The following is a 21,413-nucleotide window of genomic DNA, read 5'->3' on the forward strand; positions in this document are numbered from 1 at the left end:
GCCACTGCTGTCTAAAGAAAAAAAACATTGTTGCTTGTTTAATGTTTGCAAAAAGGTACTTGGACACTCCACGGACGTTTTGGGAAAATATTTTGTGGACTGATGAAACCAAAGTTGAATTTTTTGGGAGTAACACACAACATCATGTGTGGAGGAAAAATGGAACAGCTTACCAACATCAACACCTCATCCCCACCGTGAAGCATGGTGGAGGGAGCATCATGATTTGGGGCTGTTTTGCTGCCTCAGGGCCTGGACAACCTGCTATCACTAATGGAAGAATGAATTCAAATGTTTGTCAGGATGTTTTGCAGGAAAACCTGAGGCCGTCTGTCAGACAGTTGAAGCTAAAAAGAGGATGGATGCTGCAACAAAACAATGATCCAAAACACGGAAGTAAATCAACTTGAGAATGGTTTCAGAAGAACAAAATACACATTCTGGAGTGGCCAAGTCAAAGTCCAGACTTGAACCCCATTGAGATGCTTTGGCATTACTAAAAGACAGCGATTCATCCAAGGAATCTGACTGAACTATAGCAGTTTTGTAGAGAAGAATGGGCCGAGATTAGTCCTGATCGATGTGCCAGAGTGATCTACAACTAGAGGAAGGGTCTGGTTGAAGTTACTGCTGCCAAAGGGGGGGAGCACAAAATATTAAATGTGATGGTTCACTTACTTATTTCCCCCCTTTCTTTCATTATTTGCATACTATCCTCACTGAATTATGAAAGTCTATAAATGTTTGGGTGGTTTTAGTTAAAGCAGACTATTTTTTCATCTGTGTGATTTTGACAAAGATCAGATGACATTTGATGCTGATTTTATGCAGCAATATGAGAAATTCCAAAAGGTTCAGATACTCCTTCATGCCACTGTAATTTTAGTATTTGGCAAAGTAGCAGAGTAAGAGCAGAATTTCTTCTTCTAAATCTACTCAAGTAAAAAGTGCGGTAAAACTACTCTTCGAAGTACATCTTCTGCAAAAGTTACTCGAGTAAATGTAACGCCTCTGCTCTGTAAGCTGAAACGTCTGCGAATCAATCTTGATAAAAGTACTGTGGGATGAGCTGCTGACACGAATCCTCTGCAAAACAGAGTTAATGATTGCAGGCCTTATCGCCCGCTGTGATTGATTTACGTCTGGTGTTTATTGATGCAATTGTTGACTTATTTGCTGCACGGAGGCAACGTTTTGACATGAAGTGACACGGACGCCTTTGGGTTGGAAAAAATACAGGCAGCAGAAGTATGAATTGCATTTGTCCAAATTTTGTATGTGCAGAGAAGAAAAATACACGAGTGCTTCATTTTTTTTTTTTTCAATCATCTCGCATTACGATAGCAATAGCGGCCTCCGAATAGGCCCTTGAGGTTTATGATTAGCCCGAGGCCAAATAGATGTCACGAGTATGAACAATCCGAACACTCCTCTGAGATTTGATTTGATGAAGCGCCATATTTATGCAAAAGCGTCTGTACTAAAATCACGAGAAATTACGTCGTCGGGAAGGAACGAGATGACAACTGGAAAAACAGCATGACACGTTGCCATTACCGAGAGAAAATACGTTAAAGGGGATTCCGAATTTGGTCATAGTTTGTCAACATTATTGATGGTAGCTTTGCATGTCATGCAAAAGTAGCCAAAACCGTTTGACCCACAGACACCGTTCGGCTACCAAAACGACCGGAATTCTTGCGCGACTTTGACGTCCCCAAAAATGACTGTTTGCCCTAAAACACAGTTTTTTGGGGGGGAAAAAAAGTGAAATTTCAAAATTTCTCGAGACATAAACATACATTTCCACAAAAATTTGCCAAAAACTTTCCCATTCGCTGCTGATGAATAAAATTTCCCATTCATTTCCAATGGCCCTATTCGCCCTCCACTCATTTTCATTGGCACAAAAACTTCTATTCACTCCTATTGATTTGCAACCCAGACCAACAAAAATCTATGTCAGAAAACACTCAGGTGACTTGAAGTTCCGCTCTGAGACCCCAATTTGGCCAAATTTCAAAATTGTCCTATATTCATGTATGATACATCATTGGAAAGTTTAAAATCTCAATTTTCTGGGGGAAGAAAATTTTTGATTAGGAGGGCATTTAAAAAAAAAAAGTTTAAAATTTTAAAACAGCAAAACCCTAACTAGGGGTGAGAGCATGCGAGAGCAGAATTAAAGACGCCATGATTTTAACTAAAGAAATCCCGATCGATCGGCATCCGGATCACGTCATTTTCAAAGTATCGGAATCGGCAAAAAAATATCGGACATGCCTTTTTTTTATATATATATTTTTTAATTAGATCGTTTTCTATTTGTATTTAACGTTACAGACAAAATGTCTTACACTCATCCAGAGTCTTTAGTTTTGGCTTAAAGTAGGGCTATCAAATTTATCGCGTTAACAGTGGTAATTAATTTTTTAAAAAATTAATCACATTAAAATATTTAACGCAATTAACGCATGTGCTGCACGACCTACTCACGCATTGTCGCGTTCAGTCTATAATGGCGCCGTTTTACCTATTTATAGAGCTATGAGGCAGCGTAAAATGAGTAGAGTGAATTTTGGCGGTCCTTGAAGCCTTTTTTTAATTGGCTAAAGCCTTACAATCCCTCTCTAAATAATTAGAAATAACGTGGGAAGCAATTTGGGGAAGCAAGGTAATAGTTGATCTTTTTCTTAACACCCTATGTTATTTCCCAACGCAGAGAAGATATATCCATTGGTGCTACTACGCACAGTCATGGTTGCACTTCCCATCATGCATTTGGGCAGAGCAGTTAAATGGCTACAGTATCACTTACTGAAAGCTCAGCAAATACACTAGATGGCAGTATTTAGTCACAATATACAAAGTCACATTTATCCTTTAAGAATTAGAAGTCTTTCTATCCGTGGATCCCTCTCACAGAAAGAATGTTAATAATGTAAATGCTATCTTGAGGATTTATCGTCATAATAAACAAATACAGTACTTATGTACTGTATGTTGAATGTATATATTTGTCCGAGTTTTATTCATTTTTTTCTTAATGCATTGCCAAAATGTATATGATCGGGAAAAATTATTGGGAGTGATTGGAATTGAATCGGGAGCAAAAAAAAAAAAAAAGCAATCGGATCGGGAAATATCGGGATCGGCAGATACTCAAACTAAAACGATCGGATCGGGAGCAAAAAGACATGATCGGAACAAGCCTACTTTTTACAATATTTGCTTTAACGCTTTGAGCGCCTTGAAAGGTGGAAAAGCGCTATATAAGTATAACACCATTTACCATTTAACATATAATATTCATTCTTTGTTTCTGATCAATGAACTCTTTTGAATGGCCTTAAAATTCCTTTGGAAACAATTCACAAGTTGTATGAATCAATATCTCGGAGCATTGTCGTTGTAATTGCCGTAAAAGGTGGACCTACATCATATTAAATAAGTTTTTTTTAAGGTCTTTCCATGATATTGTCCAAACCATGTATATAGCCTACATGTTTTCCTTTTTATTGTGAAGTCTTTGGGTGGTACGACTTATACTCCAGTGCGACTTATACATAGCTTTTATATATTTTTCTCTTTACTGTACAGTCTTTGGACGGGGGCGACTTACTGTATACACCAAAAAATACAGTTCTCGAAAAAAGAGCTGCAAAGTATATTGTGTATCAATGAGAAAAGGCCACCACAAACTGAACACTAAACGCTCCACAGCGGCCGAGACACCAGCAATCTTTTTTTTTTTAAACCCCCCCCTCTCCCGCTCTGACTTGCATAAGCGTGGTTATTTGCAGATAGTTGCCTGTTGACATGAGTCTCTGCGAATCATAACACTCCACTCACCTACAGTATGCACTCCATCTACTGCATGTTGTCTTTGCTCTTATCAACACCCGCGAACGACAGCAGAAAAAAAAGTTCCATATTCCTTTTCCCCCGTGGTTCCTTTTCCTCCATCCCGTTAACGTCTCGCCGGCTTTCCCGCCGCGTGACCGAGCGAGCGGGTGAGATGGGACTTGAATGAAACCCGGTCATGGAGGAGAAGGTACAAATAGGCACCGCTCGCAAATGGAGTTTGGCCAGCGGTGGGAGATTCCTATTCAGAATAGATTGACAGGACTTTGTTCACAAACTGGAGTTTGAAGTTTCAAACTCGCACATCAGGTGTTACATCAGGTCTCGGCCGGGCCGGTCTTTGACTTTTAGCCCCCGCCGGGGGCAGGAGTTTGGGTGACTGATTAGAAGACGGCGCTTTCTGGCCCGTTGCGCTTCAACATGTCAGCCTACCCAGAGGCGTAGCAAGGGTCCCCGGGGCCCCAGGTAACAAGCAACATGGGGCCCTTGGAACATGTGCAAGTAAATGGGACAGTTGGACTTGGAGCAATAGAAGAAAGAGTAGCAACACAAAAATACCACCATCGGATACGGAGGTATATACAGTGCCTTGCAAAAGTATTCGGCCCCCTTGAATCTTGCAACCTTTCGCTACATTTCAGGCTTCAAACATAAAGATATGAAATTTAATTTTTTTGTCAAGAATCAACAACAAGTGGGACACAATCGTGAAGTGGAACAACATTTATTGGATAATTTAAACTTTTATAACAAATTAAAAACTGAAAAGTGGGGCGTGTAATATTATTCGGCCCCTTTACTTTCAGTGCAGCAAACTCACTCCAGAAGTTCAGTGAGGATCTCTGAATGATCCAATGTTGTCCTAAATGACCGATGATGATAAATAGAATCCACCTGTGTGTAATCAAGTCTCCGTATAAATGCACCTGCTCTGTGATAGTCTCAGGGTTCTGTTTAAAGTGCAGAGAGCATTATGAAAACCAAGGAACACACCAGGCAGGTCCGAGATACTGTTGTGGAGAAGTTTAAAGCCGGATTTGGATACAAAAAGATTTCCCAAGCTTTAAACATCTCAAGGAGCACTGTGCAAGCCATCATATTGAAATGGAAGGAGCATCAGACCACTGCAAATCTACCAAGACCCGGCCGTCCTTCCAAACTTTCTTCTCAAACAAGGAGAAAACTGATCAGAGATGCAGCCAAGAGGTCCATGATCACTCTGGATGAACTGCAGAGATCTACAGCTGAGGTGGGAGAGTCTTTCCATAGGACAACAATCAGTCGTACACTGCACATATCTGGCCTTTATGGAAGAGTGGCAAGAAGAAAGCCATTTCTCAAAGATATCCATAAAAAGTCTCGTTTAAAGTTTGCCACAAGCCACCTGGGAGACACACCAAACATGTGGAAGAAGGTGCTCTGGTCAGATGAAACCAAAATTGAACTTTTTGGCCACAATGCAAAACGATATGTTTGGCGTAAAAGCAACACAGCTCATCACCCTGAACACACCATCCCCACTGTCAAACATGGTGGTGGCAGCATCATGGTTTGGGCCTGCTTTTTTTCAGCAGGGACAGGGAAGATGGTTAAAATTGACGGGAAGATGGATGCCAAATACAGGAACATTCTGGAAGAAAACCTGTTGGTATCTGCACAAGACCTGAGACTGGGACGGAGATTTATCTTCCAACAGGACAATGATCCAAAACATAAAGCCACATCTACAATGGAATGGTTCAAAAATAAACGTATCCAGGTGTTAGAATGGCCAAGTCAAAGTCCAGACCTGAATCCAATCGAGAATCTGTGGAAAGAGCTGAAGACTGCTGTTCACAAACACTCTCCATCCAACCTCACTGAGCTCGAGCTGTTTTGCAAGGAAGAATGGGCAAGAATGTCAGTCTCTTGATGTGCAAAACTGATAGAAACATACCCCAAGCGACTTGCAGCTGTAATTGGAGCAAAAGGTGGCGCTAAAAAGGGGGCCGAATAATATTGCACGCCCCACTTTTCAGTTTTTTATTTGTTAAAAAAGTTTAAATTATCCAATAAATTTTGTTCCACTTCACGATCGTGTCCCACTTGTTGTTGATTCTTGACAAAAAATTAAAATTTTATATCTTTATGTTTGAAACCTGAAATGTGGCGAAAGGTTGGAAGGTTCAAGGGGGCCGAATACTTTTGCAAGGCACTGTATATACCTTTGTGTGAAATCAGTAGTCAGATTGGCCCTACGACCCACCAAATTCAAATTATTCCGTAAGAACTACTGATTGGTGGACTACCGACCGAAACAAGTGTTAAATTTGCTAATAAAATTGTTTAGGATTGTTTTAGATGCATATATGTTATATTTTTCTTATAGAGTATTCGATGAGGATAACGATAGACCCCTTAATAGACTTTTTGGGAAAAATCGCCATTTCTTTAAGTAGTCACATGAATAATGAGGTGGCCTGTGAAAATCAATAAAGAACAACTTGGTAAGGACTTACCAGAAAGTACTTGGTGGGTCACTCTTTGAACAATCATGTGGTACTAATAGCTGATTGGACTTTTTTAGACATGTATAATCTACGAAACATGGTTGGTGCTGATTGGGAATTATAACAGAATTGCTATAATCAGCCAAATGTTTCTATGGTATTGAAACACTCCCTACACTTGTCACTGGGACAGTGCAGTAAAGCTGCGTGTGCTACATCTGTTGGCCCTCTGGGGGCCCCTGATGGCTAGGGGCCCTAGGCAATTGCCTGGTTTGCCTAATGGGTTGCGACGCCTTTGAGCCTACCGCTAACGGCTCGTTTCCCCGTGCGTAAAACTTTGTGGCCTAAGCGTAATTTATATGTTGACTGTATGCATTTTTTCCCTCTGGGAAGCTTTGGACTGTTCAATTTCTGCATGAATTGGAACTCAAATGTGGTCTGAACGTCATAAAATCACAAAAATAGACAAATGGAACCTGCTTTAACTATTAGCGCACCAAAAAAGATGTTTTCGCATTTACTGTGATCCCTCGTTTTTTGCGGTTAATGGTAGGAGTGGGAACCTCTTGGTACCTCAAGATCAGGGCCGGCCCAGGCCATTTGGGGGCCCTAAGCAAAATAATGCAAAGGGCCCCATATTTTTGGCCCACCATTTTGTCACAGTGTACTGTGAAACCCATACATGCAATCCAAGCCATACGTCCATATTTTGTATATTAATCAGATTTTGTTGCACTGCATACTTCAAACTTCTCACCCCAAATGATTGTCAGTACTTACAGTAGATAGCGCCAAACCTTTTTCTAAAAGAGGAAAGAAAGAAGTTAAGGAAGAACTTTTTAAGCTTGTAATCAAGTATCAAAAGTCAAATAAAGCAAACTGTAGTAAGCAAAATAGAATACAAATTAAACAATTGCCAGATTGGGGGCCCCCTAGTGGATTAGGGGCCCTAAGCAGCTGCATAGTCTGCGTATAGGCTTGGCCGGCCCTGCTCAAGATACGATATGATTTGCGATACAAAGCTCACGATTACGATGATCTGATGATATGGCGATACAACGATTATTGATACATTGTTCAGGAAATCATTCTAGGATATTCTACAAACAACTAATAAACAGAAAAACAAGCTTCTGCTGTGAATTGGAATGAGTTTATCACTTTTAGACTTCCAATCCATTTGAACTGGGAGGCTGCCATACCTCCCACTTCAAATGGATTGAACATCTATGGCCGGTAGTGGCAGCCAATGCCAAGCGATGAGGTCATTTTGGGCCATTTAAGGTCATTTTCCTTTTGATTTTCAGTTACTTCTTTTGATTTTGGGGTATTTTACGGGTCTCTTCCTGATTATTTTGAGTTACAGAACAGGAAGTGACCTGGGAATCACCCAAATGAATAGGCAGTGACTCAAACTCCACAGAAAATGCCATGTAAATTCCCTAAAATGAACAGCGAGTGAACTATAAATGGGTACCAGAACCTGCCGCGATAAGTGAAAAACCGCGAAGTAGCGCCCCCCCTCCACCCCAAAAAATAATTTTTTAAAAATTTATTTTTGTGTGTTTAATGCATTTATTCAGATTTAGCACTGGTAAGAGATACAAATAAGACATGGTTTTTCACTTTTTTCCCGGAAGTATAAAAGAAAAAAAATTTACCGTGATTTCCCGAATATACCTGGGTATAATGCACACCCCAAATGTACTTGTAAAATCTAGGGGAAATTATTGTACCCGTTTATAACGCGCACCCTAATTTTAGCACCAATAAATAGAAGAATACAAGAAAACAGAGCTCGTGTACAGATACAGAAATGTCATTTTACTGACTGGTGAAACACAGCACAAGCATAGCACATTGGTAGTTCAAAACATTACCATAAACTGACAATATTTACGGTAATAATATGACATGACAACTTCTCCAACTTACCAGAATCTAGGAGAAAACAAAACAGATGTGACTTTTCTTTTAAAGGCTGCTGTATAATTTGCTCGTTTTATCATGATGAATAAATGTTTCTTCAATGGATTGATACGGTAAAATGAAAGTGAGAACGTAAGTCGGAAATCCGTGAGAGCTCATCGCTGTCAACTCGACAGTAACAATAGGGACTATTGTTATTTGGGTTTGAGTTTCCCGAGGGACAGATATAGTTGACACACACAGGAAGTCTGTGTTGTTACGTATGTTATGGTCCGAGTTGCGGAGCTGCAATAAACGTTGACTCGAATGAGTTCAAGAAACTAAATTCTGTGCTTTATGAGGAGTGAAATAAGCAGAATTTAACACAGACGAAATCATTCGGCCGATCAGAGTGAAGTATTACCGAAACAAAATGGTGACGTCACGTACCGTAATGGTCGGCAACGGGTCGCCGCATACGTTTCTTCAACACAACGTAGCCGTGTCAATTTAAAAAAAATTGGTTTATATATATATATATATATATATATATATATATATATATATATATATATATATATATATATAATTAGGGTTGTTCCGATCATGTTTTTTTGCTCCCGATCCAATCCCGATCGTTTTAGTTTGAGTATCTGTCGATCCCGATATTTCCCGAGCCGATTGCTTTTTTTTGGTCCCGATTCAATTCCAATCATTCCCGATAATTTTTCCTGATCATATATATTTTGGCAATGCATTAAGAAAAAAATGAATAAAACTCGGACGAATATATACATTCAACATACAGTACATAAGTACTGTATTTGTTTATTATGACAATACATTCTCAAGATGGCATTTACATTATTAACATTCTTTCTGTGTGAGGGATCCATGGATAGAAAGGCTTGTAATTCTTAAAGGATAAATGTGACTTTGTATATTGTGACTAAATATTGCAATCTAGTGTATTTGTTGAGTTTTCAGTAAATGATACTGTAGCCATTTAAACCCAAATGCATGATGGGAAGTGCAACCATGACTGTGCGTAGGGGCACCAATTGATATATCTTCTCTGCGTTGGGAAAGAACATAGGGTGTTAAGAAAATGATCAAGCACTACCTCCCTTTCCCGCATTGCCTCCCACGATATTCTCAATTGCTGAGAGAAGGATTGTAAGGCTTTAGCCAAATAAAGAAAAGCTCCAAAGGCTGTCAAAATTCTCTCTACTCATTATACGCTACCTTTTAGCTCTATACATGGGTAAAACAGCATCTTTATAGATTGAACGCGACAATGCGTGAGTGGGTTGCATTAATTGCGTTAAATATTTTAACGTGATTAATTAAAAAAAAAAAAAAATTACCGCCATTAACGCGATAAATTTGATAGCCCTACTTTAAGTCAAAAATACTCTGGATGAGTGTAAGACATTTTGTCTGTAACGTTAAATACAATTAGAAAACGATTTAAATTAAAAAAAATATATATATATGTAAAAAAAAAAAAGGCATGTCCGATATTTTTTTGCCGATTCCGATACTTTGAAAATGACGTGATCGGACCTGATCGATCGGCATCCCGATCGACATCTTTATATGTAATATATATATATTTCTGTCTCCATCCATGTACCCGTTTATAATGCGCACCATGATTTTACAAGTTGATTTTGGAGAAAAAAAGTGCGCGTTATATTTGGGAAATTACGGTAATATACCCGTCCTGCAAGCATAACTGAACGGGCCCTTGCATTTTGGCGCAACCCGGACTTCACGCAAACTCGGATGGCACGTAGGTCGAGGTTCAGGCTAGGATACCTCACATACATGCCAGATATGAAAAAGATGAAACGTTGTATCAGTGAGTTATTTGTCATTTCCTGGATTTGGTGTTTTGCCAGAAAAATCGCCGAATTTGGCACCCCACCCAGGTCACATCCGTGAATGAAAACTCATTTACCCATTTAGAGTACTTAAGATCTCATATGTCTCATGAACAGTCTCACCAGTTTTAAGGAGGATCAAACTAACTCCTGGGGCGCCAAGGTCTCAAATGTGCACACTGTAAATGGATAAAAATTTCACATTCAATCAAAAATACCCAATTTCCTGTTAAGTTTGGAATATGGGCGCAAGAGACTTGCTAACAAGAGGGAGCAGTTTTGCACAACGTATCGACTCCCCAAATTTCATCGCTCTACGTTGAAAAAACATAATAGGAAAGGCCTTTTTGAAAAATTCAAGAGGGCGCCCCTGAGCCATTTTGTTACATTTATTAGGTTTTTTTTTTGGGTTGCAAAATTATCGAAACTTACACCAAGCTGCATGCATGTGCAAATTTTGGTGAGTTTTTGAGCTTGTTAAGGCTTCAAATTCTGCTGCCGCTAGTTGGCGCTATAGAGTTCAAGCAAATGACCCATACAGGACCCTTCAGGGTATGACTCTCAACAAGCATGGGGAGTTTGGCGCAGATATGTTGTATATCTGCCAAGTTATGAATGTTCAAAATTTGTTGTGAGACAAATTGCCAAGGGTTTTTCACTTTCCTGTTTGGACCCCGCTGCTTCAACGAAAACTCAATATTTTTCATCAGATAGTCATTTACATTTTTTTTGGCGTGTTGCTAAAAAATTGGCTGAGTTTAGTACTCCGCCCAGGTCAGGCCCGTAAATGAAAACTCACCATTTTGATAAGTTACGATCTCATATGTCTCATGAACAGTCGTACCAATGTGGGTGCCAGTGTCTCAAATGTGTACCCTGTAAATCGATAAAAATTTCACATTTGATTTTTTTCTTTTTGGCATGTGGCAGTTTTTGTTATGTGGCATAATGACTTTTGGTATGTGGAATTTTTACTTGGTATGTGGCATTTTCTTGTATGTGACGAAATGGATTTTGGCATGTGTCATTTTTTTGTATGTGGCAAAATGAATTTTGCCATGTGGCATTTTTTTGGGCGTGTGGCTTTTTTGGGGGGGTATTTGGCAAAATTGATTTTGCCATGTGGCATTTTTCTTAGTATGTGGCAAATGGCTTTTGGCATGTGGCATTTTTTTGGTATGTGGAAAAATGACTTGTGGCATGTGGCATTTTTTTGGTATGTGGCAAAATGGATTTTGGCATGTGGCATTTTTTGATATGTGGCAAAATGGATTTTACTATGTGGCATTTATTGGCATGTGGCATTTTTTTGTTATACAGCAAAATGGATTTTGCCATGTGGCCTTTTTCTTGAAATGTGGCAAAATGGATTTTGGCATGTGGCATTTTTTTGTTATGTGGCAAAATGGCTTTTGGCATGTGGAATTTTTATTTGGTATGAAGCATTTTTTTGTATGTGGCAAAATGATTTTTTTTTTTTTTGTTTTCCAGTCATTAGTTAAATTGAACATACATTCCTGAACAATGGAATCAAACTTGCAAACTATGTGACATTAATGTATAAGAGGACATACCCCCTAAAACAAAAAATGAATTTTGCCATGTGGCATTTTTTGGGCATGTGGCATTTTTTTTGGTATGTGGCAAAATGGATTTTGCCATGTGGCATTTTTCTTAGTATGTAGCAAATGGCTTTTGGCATGTGGCCTTTTTATGGTATACGGAAAAATGACTTTTGGCATGTGGCAATTTTTTGTATGTGGCAAAATGGATTTTGCCATGTGGCATTTTTTTTTTTAATGTGGCATTTTTTTTGCTATATGGCAAAATGGATTTTGCCATGTGGCCTTTTTCTTGAAATGTGGCAAAATGGATTTTGGCATGTGGCATTTTTTTGTTATGTGGCAAAATGAATTTTGCCATGTGACCTTTTTATGGGCATGTGGCATTTTTTTGGGTATGTGGCATTTTTATTTGGTATGTGGCAAAAGGGATTTTTCGCATGTGACTTTGGTATGAGGCAAAATGAATTTTGCCATGTGGCATTTTTATTTGGTATGTGGCATTTTTTTGGGTATCTGGTAAAATGGGTTTTGGTATGTGGCATTGTGAGGACGTCGCCATTCACGTGTGAGTGCAACATAAGCCATTCGAAAGGGCCAACATGGGAGACAGTTTGTCAGTTCATGATTAAGACAGCTATAACCGTGCAGATTGTATTTTATTGTCCTCCTCAGTATATGACTGTTCCTTGAGGAGTTCACAGAAAACTAAGATGGGAGCAGCGATAAAAAGTATTTTAATGGCAGGCGAGATAAGATTGGCTTCGGCGGTGACTCACCTCGAACTGATTTGGCTTTGAAATAATCAGCGCACTTGTTGAGCAAATACGAGCATTGCGGGAGAGCCGATCGAACATGTTGTAAGAGACGACCTCTGTACACGCACGCAAAACTCTTTGGAGTGTTTTGCACTTCCAACAAAATCCGACACTTGCTCGCCAGAAAAAACTGCTTGACTTACATGGCTAAATTTGATGAAGGAAAGTCGTGAAAGCTTGATTTTCTAAAATAAGAAATAGGAAATGAGCATGTTACTTTTCATTTTTGTGGGGCTCCACATATACAGAAATTAAGGATGTCCCCGATCTGAACACGTGATCGGAAATCGGGCCCCATAGAGTCATTTTTAGTAAATTGGAATCAAGTAAAAAAGCCTTGATGGATAGATAGACTAAGGTAGTGTGGATTGATGAAACAAAAATTAGTTATTTAATATGAATATTAATAATAATAATAATAATACACGACGGCCGTGGCGCAGTTGTTAGCTGGGAGTTGTCCTGGGACCGGAGGTCAGTAGTTAAATTTCCAAATATGACTGCCCACTATTGAAATGCCCTTGGGCAAGGCACTGAACTAGTGCTGCAACGATTAATCGATTAAGTCGAGTAATAGGATTAGATAAAAGATTCGAATTAAACTTTGCTGCTTCAAGTATTCGTTTAATTCAAGTGTCGTTGTAACGGTTTGTTTTGAAAGTGTTTGCATTTAGTTTTATTGATTTGGGTGGATACACTGCCCTCTAGATGCAACAGCTAATATGACATGGTTATATCCATATCACATGGCTGAATCCAGCTGCTCCCTGTTTAGACCAACATAAGCTAAGTTTTTGCAGACTTCATAATGATATTGACGGGTCAGATTCGACCCTCACTGCACCACGCCTTCAAGTAGGGGGCCATCCCACAATCTGCTTCAGCTATTCGCAGTCGGTCCCACCGACACATGCAGCGATCCAACGCCGAATATATGTTGAAAAAGTACGAAAGCTGTACCGCATACAAACAGGAAGGATTGTCTCACCCAAACATTTAGAGATTTTCATTTTTTAATGAGGATAGCATGCAAACTATGACAGAAGGGGGGAAAAAATAAGTAAGTGAACCTTCTGCCTAAGGAGACTTAAAGAGCAATTGAAACCAATTTTTAACTGATGAATGGTTTAAAGCTGCCCTGCCCACTATAAAACACAGACCTGGTAAGAATTGTCTTGATGAGAAGCATTGCCTGATGTGCATCATGGCTCGGGCAAAAGAGCTGTCTGAAGACCTGCGATCAAGGATTGTTGAGTTGTAAGATACAAAAGGATACAAAAGATACAAAACCATCTCTAAAAGTCTGATGTTCATCAATCGACAGTCAGACAAGTTGTCAACAAATGGAAAGAGTGTTTGGAACTGTTGCTTCTCTCCCAAAGAGTGGCCATCCACCAAAGATGACGGCAAGAATTCAGCGCAGAATACTCAGAGGCAAAAAAGAACCCTAGGGTGTCTGCTAAGGACTTACAGAAATCACTGGCACCGTCCAATATCTATGTGCACACATCAACTAAATGTAAAACAATGGCCAAGAATGGTGTGCATTGGAGGACTCCACAGAGGAAGCCACTGCTGTCTAAAAAAAACATTGTTGCTCGTTTAATGTTTGCAAAAAGGCACTTGGACACTCCACAGACGTTTTGGCAAAATATTTTTTGATTTTTGGACTGATGAAACCAAAGTTGAATTGTTTGGGAGTAACACACAACGTCATGTGTGGAGGAAAAATGGAACAGCTCACCAACATCAAAACCACATCCTCACAGTGAAGCAAGGTGGAGGGGAATCATGATTTGGGGCTGTTTTGCTGCCTCAGGGCCTAGACAACTTGCAATCATTAATGGAAGGATGAATTCAAATGTTTATCAGGATGTTTTTCAGGAAAACCGGAGGACGTCTTTCAGACAGTTGAAGCTGAAAAGAGGATGGATGCTGCAACAAGACAACGATCCAAAACACAGAAGCAAATCAACTTCAGAATGGTTTCAGAAGAACAAAATACACGTTCTGGAGTGGCCAAATCAAAGTCCAGACTTGAACCCCATTGAGATGCTGTGGCAAGACCAAAAGACAGCAATTCATCCCCGGAATCTGACTGAACTACAGCAGTTTGGGCCAAGATTAATCCTGATCGATGTGCCAGACTGATCTGCAGCTATAGGAAGCATCTGGTTGAAGTTATTGCTGCCAAAGGGGTGCCACAAAATATTAAATGCGATGGTCCACTTACTTATTCTTTCCTCTTCTGTCATTATTTGCATACTATCTTCATTGAAATAAGAAAACCTATAAATGTTTGGGTGGTTTTAGTTAAAGCACTTTTTTTTTCATCTGTGTGATTTTGACAAAGATCAGATCACATTTGATGGTGATTTTATGCAGAAATATGAGAAATTCCAAAAGGTTCAGATACCTTTTCATACCACTGTAGATGATTCATCTTGGTTTTGAATAAGGGCGTGGCCGCACAGCTCAGTAGGGCATCCTTTTTTGTAGGACCCACTTCAAGAGGGTTTTTTTCTCCTTGGTTTATGAATGTATTTTTAATCCCTAAAAAGTGGCGAGTTTCAAGCATGTTAGGTTCTCATGAGATGATGAGACAATCTGCCACCACTCTGAGAGGCCCCGTTCAGTCCTGCTTGCAGGCCTAGTTTAATTTATTTCTTATTTTTTCAAACAATAACATTAACATTCACCCCTCCCAGTCAAAATGGATTGGACCTCTAACACCGTCAATGGCATCCAATGAGTGCCTTGTTAGGGTTAAAACAAAAAGACCTTTTGTGATTTAGGGAGAGAAAAATACATTTGATTTGAAAACCACACTAATCTCTTCTTTCTTTTTCGATTTTTGGGCGGAGCTTCACATGAGTTAATCACAATTCCGTAGCCCTTCATCACTTTGTGATTGGATTAGTGGCTTTTGTCAACATCCCATCAGATAGGGCGTCAACTCGCGAGAGAAAAATACTCCGACCGGGCTTTGGCACAGTTAACGAGTTCAATCCTACTTACGCGTTTACTGCTAGCTGAACTAGAGATCGTTGACCTGCTCCTGTGTACTGGCACTTTCTCTTCAAATACAGCACCACTGTTTGCTGTGTCACTTGCGCCACGAGGCCACAAAAAAATTGTTTCCAACAGGAGAATGTCAATAGGAAGGACACAAGTTTCCAACAGGAGAATGTTAATAAGAAGGACAAAAACAAAAAAATCAGGTTTGAGAATCGTCAATGCTCGACATATCCTGTCAGTACAGGAGTACCAAAATACTCTTTTGCTAGCTTTAGCAACAAATAACACTATTCTAGAAAATAAAACATAATGAATATATAATTTAATAAAAACAAAAACAAATTAGCTATGTACAGAGGGGCAAATAAGTATTTAGTCAACCACTGATTGTGCAAGTTCTCCCTATTAAAAATATTAGACAGGCCTGTAATTGTTAACATGGGTAAGCCTCAACCATGAGAGACAATATGTGGGAAAAAAAAACCCCAGAAAATCACATTATTTGATTTTTAAAGAACTTATTTGCAAATCATAGTGGAAAATAAGTATTTGGTCAATACCAAAAGTTCATCTCAATACTTTGTTATGTACCATTTGTTGGCAATAACGGAGGCCAAACGTTTTCTGTAACTCTTCACAAGCTTTTCGCACACTGTTGCTGGTATTTTGGCCCATTCCTCCATGCAGATCTCCTCTAGAGCCGTGATGTTTTGGGGCTGTCCTTGGGCAACACGGACTTTCAACTCCCTCCACAGGTTTTCTATGGGGTTGAGATCCGGAGCCTGGCTAGGCCACTCCAGGACCCTGAAATGCTTCTTTGTTGCCCTAGCTGTGTGTTTGGGATCATTGTCATGCTGAAAGACCCAGCCATGTCTCATTTTCAATGCCCTTGCTGATGGAAGGAGATTTTTACTCAAAATCTCTCGATACATGGCCCCATTAATTCTTTCCTTTACACAGATCAGTCGTCTTGGTCCCTTTGCAGAAAAACAGCCCCAAAGCAAGATGTTTCCACCCCCATGCTTCACAGTGGATATGGTGTTCTTTTGATGCAATACAGTATTCTTTCACCTCCAAACACGAGAACCTGTGTTTCTACCAAAAAGTTCTATTTTGGTTTCATTTTACCATAACACATTCTCCCAGTCCTCTTCTGGATCATCCAAATGCTCTCTAGCGAACCGCAGACAGGTGTGGACGTGTACTTTCTTCAGCAGGGGGACACGTCTGGCAGTGCTGGAATTGAGTCCCCTGGCGGCGTAGCCTTTGTTACTGTGGTCCTAGCTCTCTGTAGGTCATTCACTAGGTCACCCCGTGTGGTTCTGGGATTTTTGCTCACCGTTCTTGTTATCGTTTTGACGCCACGGGGTGAGATCTTGCATGGAGCCCCAGATCGAGGGAGATTATCAGTGGTCTTGTATGTCTTCCATTTTCTAATAATTGCTGCCAGAGTTGATTTCTTTACACCAAGCGTTTTACCTATTGCAGATTCAGTCTTCCCAGCCTGGTGCAGATCTACAATTTTGTCTCTGGTGTCCTTCGACAGCTCTTTGGTCTTGGCCAGGGGTGCCCAATCCCAGTCCCCGAGAGCCCCTATCCAGCTTGTTTTCCATGTCTCCCTCCTCTAACACACCAGATTAAACTAATCAGGATCGTTATCAGGCTGCTGCAGAGCTTGCTGATGAGCTGATCATTTGATTCAGGTGTGTTAAAGGAGGGAAACACGGAAAACAAGCTGGATATGGGCTCTCAAGGACCAGGATTGGGCACCCCTGGTCTTGGCCATAGTGGAGTTTGGAGTGTGACTGACTGACATTGTGGACAGGTGTCTTTTATACTGATAATGAGTTAAAACAGGTGCCATTAATACAGGTAACGAGTGGAGCCTAGTTAGACCTCGTTAGAAGAAGTTAGACCTCTTTGACAGCCAGAAATCTTGCTTGTTTGTAGGTGACCAAATACTTATTCTCCACTCTAATTTGAAAATAAATTCTTTAAAAATCAAACAATTTGATTTTCTGTTTTTTCTGTCTCTCATAGTTGAGGTTTACCCATGTAGACAATTACAGGCCTCTCTAATCTTTTCAAGTAGGAGAACTTGCACAATTGGTGGTTGACTAAATACTTATTTGCCCCAGTGTACATAGACAGAGCAGATAATGTGTTTTTTTATTTTTTTTTGGCAGCCCTTTTAATTTTCGTCTTAGTCTTTTGGACGATAATATTTATTAGTCTTAGATATATTTTCGTCATTTCAAAATGTGTCTTCATCCTTGTTTTTGCCTTCCAGTTTTCGTGGACGTTAACTCAATGTTTTCGTATGTAAAATTCAAAACTTTTACTCCAAAAGTAAATAAATAAAGGTTTCTAATTATTTCGAATGGAAGTTGACAGACAAGCACATGCACTACTGGCCAAAAGTATTGGCACCCCTGCAATTCCGTCAGATAATGCTCAATTTCTACCAGAAAATGACTGCAATTAAAAATGCTTTGGTTATAATATCTTCATTTATTTTGCTTGCAATGAAAAAACACAAAAGATAAAGAAAAAAAATCATTATCATTTACACAAAACTCCAATAATGGGCCAGACAAAAGTTTTGGCTCCCTCAGCCGAATACCCAGCGATATCTTTTTTTTTTTTTTCTTTTTTCTTCAAATCACAGAGGAACCTGAGATTTAACCTGTCAAGATCAGTTCAAAAGAATTGAAAAGTTGCCAAAGCCATGGCACTGACAGTCAGGAATAACAGTGCTGCTGCTATTGCTAACATAAGCGCCCTTTAGCTTAGCAAGCGAATACGTCAGAGCACTTCAGCTCAACAACAGCCACTTTGTCAGCTTTCTTCGACTTTCGAAGCACGCACAAAGACTTTTACTCACGGTTTTGGCTAATACTCAGCTTAACGATGGGCTCGTTAGCTTAGCTTAGCTGTAGCGGCTTCTTATTCTCAGCATTAGCTTCCAATGACCAAGCTGTCGTCCAGCTAGCTTCCAAAACATTCCGTGTATCTTCCGTTCAGGCCACATATCTTCATGCACATGTGTCAGGCAAATGAAAAACATAGTTACATCGCACCGGACAATAAGTTGAATTTTGGGAGGAAAATGGAGCTTACTGTATTTTGTCTGCCATTTTTTGTCAAGTAGCTCTAGCAGTGCTGGCCAAAAGTATTGGCACCCCTGCAATTCTGTCAATAATGCTCAATTTCTCCCAGAAAATGATTGCAATTACAAATGCTTTGGTAGTAATATCTTCATTTATTTTGCTTGCAATGAAAAAACACAAAAGAGAATGAAAAAAATTAAATCATAATCATTTTACTCAAAATGGACCAGACAAAAGTATTGGCACCCTCAGCCTAATAATACTTGGTAGCATAACCTTTAGACAAAATAACTGCGAACAACAGCTTCCGGTATCCATCAATGAGTTTCTTACAATGCTCTGCTGGAATTCTAGACCATTCTTCTTTGGCCAACTTCTCCAGGTCTCTGAGATTTGAAGGGTGCCATTTTCAGATCTCTCCACAGGTGTTCTAAGGCAAAGGTCCCCAACCTTTTTTTCACCACTGACCGGTGTTATTTGGGTCTTTTTTTAACGGACCGGTGTTCTGACAAATTTTGCAACCCATCAAAAATTGCAACGATGCGGTTCTGCGCATGCGCGTAACGTTAAACATGGCCGCTAATGCAGCGATTCCAAAGTAAACACTACAAACTTTCTTTTAAGAAAATAATATTAACTTACGTTTGATCACGGAAGGACATGTAGAAAAGTTCTCCTCCGATACATCCTGCTATGTTAGCTGCACACAATAACTCAACACCGCTCACTCACCATTAACGACGTCGCCCTGTCGTTAAGCATTAATTAAGAAGCCCGCTTCACAAAGATACGATGATGGAAATTGTAGCAAGGTTTTCAATGCTCTCGTAGCAATGTCAGGATATTCCGGAATGACTTAAATCCAGAACCTCGGTTGAGTTGTTCTTTCAAATGTACGTTTAAGGTCGCCGTCATTTGCAATCTCTACAAGCTGATCTTCCTGTTGCACAGACATGCTCAAATAACTTAGTTTGTTCACAAACGGGTCACGAATCCACTCCTTCGCAGTTCGTGAGTCTTCGAGGTTGTAGGCTCATCTTCTGGCTCGTCAGGTGCCCTTTTCGCCGTAAAAAATGTCTCTAAAGACGTCTGTTTTCCAGTCATCTTCGCTCGTGTGGGAGCTAATTATTTCCGGGAACAAATGTGCTGCGCCCGCGGCCTTGTAATACGTTATTTTTGAGGACAAGCGCCCATATATATATTATATACACAAAACAAAATGTACTGCTAGCAGTCCAATCAATGGATTTCTATGACGACATTCACATCTATCCTGTAGTATTATATCTAGAGTAGACAGAGATAATAGTGTGCTAAACAGGGACACAGGGTTAATTTGGCCAGAATGCGGTCATTAATAAATTATTATTTCTGTGCGGCCCGGTAGCAAATGCGCCACGGACTGGTACCGGTCCGCGGCCCGGCAGATGGGGACCCCTGTTCTAAGGGATTCAGGTCTGGGCTCATTGCTGGTCACTATAGAAGACTCCAGTGCTTTATCTCAAACCATTTTCTTGTGCTTCTTGAAGTGTGTTTTGAGTCATTGTCCTGCTGGAAGAATGAGGGAGACCAAGCTTTCTCACACTGGGCCCTACGTTATGCTGCAAAATTTGTTGGTAGTCTTCAGACTTCATAATGCCATGCACACGGTCAAGCAGTCCAGTGCCATAGGCAGCAAAGCAACCCCAAAACATCAGGGAACCTCCACCATGTTTAACTGTGAGGACCGTGTTCTTTTCTTTGAAGGCCTCGTTTTTTTCTCTGTAAACTTTATATTGATGCCTTTTCCCAAAAAGCTCTACTTTTGTATCTACTGACCGGGGAACATTCTTCCAAAATGCTTTCTCAGGTAAGTTTTGGCAAACTCCAGCCTGCCTTTTTTATGTTTCTGGGTCAGAAGTGGAGTCTTCCTGGGTACCCTACCATAAAGTCCCGTTTAATTCCGACGTTGACGGATAGCACGGGTTGTCACTGTTGTACCCTCAGACTGCAGGACAGCTTGAACTTGTTTGGATGTTAGTCGAGGTTCTTTATCCACCATCCGCACAATCTTTCGTTGAAATCTCTCGTCAATTTTTCTTTTCCGTCCATATTTAGGGAGGTTATCCACAGTGCCATGGGCTTTACACTTATTGATGACACTGCGCACGGTAGACACAGGAACATTGAGGTTTTGGAGCTGGACTTGCAGCCTTGCAATTGACCATGCTTCCTCAAAAGTTTGCTTGTCCAGTCCTCAGACAGTTATTTGGTTTCCTATCTTTTCTCCATTCTCAATGTGGTACACACAAGGACACAAGACAGAGGTTGAGTCAACTTTAATCCATTTTAACTGGCTGCAAGCGTGATTTAGTTATTGGCACCACCTGTTATGTGCCACAGGTAACTAACAGGTGCTGTTAATTACACAATTTAGAGAAGCATCACATGATTTTTCAAAGGGTGCCAATATTTTTGTCCGGCCCATTTTTGGAGTTTTGTGTAAAATGATAATGATTTCATTTTTTTCCCATTCTCTTTTGTGTTTTTTCATCTCAAGCAAAATAAATAAAGATATTACTACCAAAGCATTTGTAATTGCAATCATTTTCTGGGAGAAATTATGCATTATCTGACAGAATTGCAGGGGTGCCAATACTTTTGGCCAGCAGTGTAAGCTGCTATTTCCCCCCCTCATTTTGAATCTGGCAGCTTACAGTCCAGTGCGGCTTATTTGTTGATTTATTTGGGTTAATAGGTTACACTTTGACATCGGCGT

At 40.0% G+C, this 21,413-nt stretch overlaps 2 protein-coding genes across 2 annotated transcripts in view; one reads left to right on the plus strand and one right to left on the minus strand.

The window, feature by feature from the left end:
• The window catches only part of ormdl2 (ORMDL sphingolipid biosynthesis regulator 2), a 70,687-nt gene extending 66,675 nt beyond the window's left edge, over positions 1-4,012 (minus strand). Inside the window, exon 1 of the mRNA XM_057821088.1 lies at positions 3,853-4,012. The gene's annotated coding sequence lies outside the window, so the exon portion shown is untranslated. The remainder of the gene's footprint in view (positions 1-3,852) is intronic.
• The window catches only part of LOC130906581 (hepatocyte nuclear factor 4-alpha), a 99,967-nt gene that overhangs the window by 12,568 nt on the left and 65,986 nt on the right, over positions 1-21,413 (plus strand). The gene's annotated exons all lie outside the window — the stretch shown is intronic.

This window comes from Corythoichthys intestinalis, chromosome 2 (genome assembly GCF_030265065.1).
Source record: "Corythoichthys intestinalis isolate RoL2023-P3 chromosome 2, ASM3026506v1, whole genome shotgun sequence".
NCBI lineage: Eukaryota > Metazoa > Chordata > Actinopteri > Syngnathiformes > Syngnathidae > Corythoichthys > Corythoichthys intestinalis.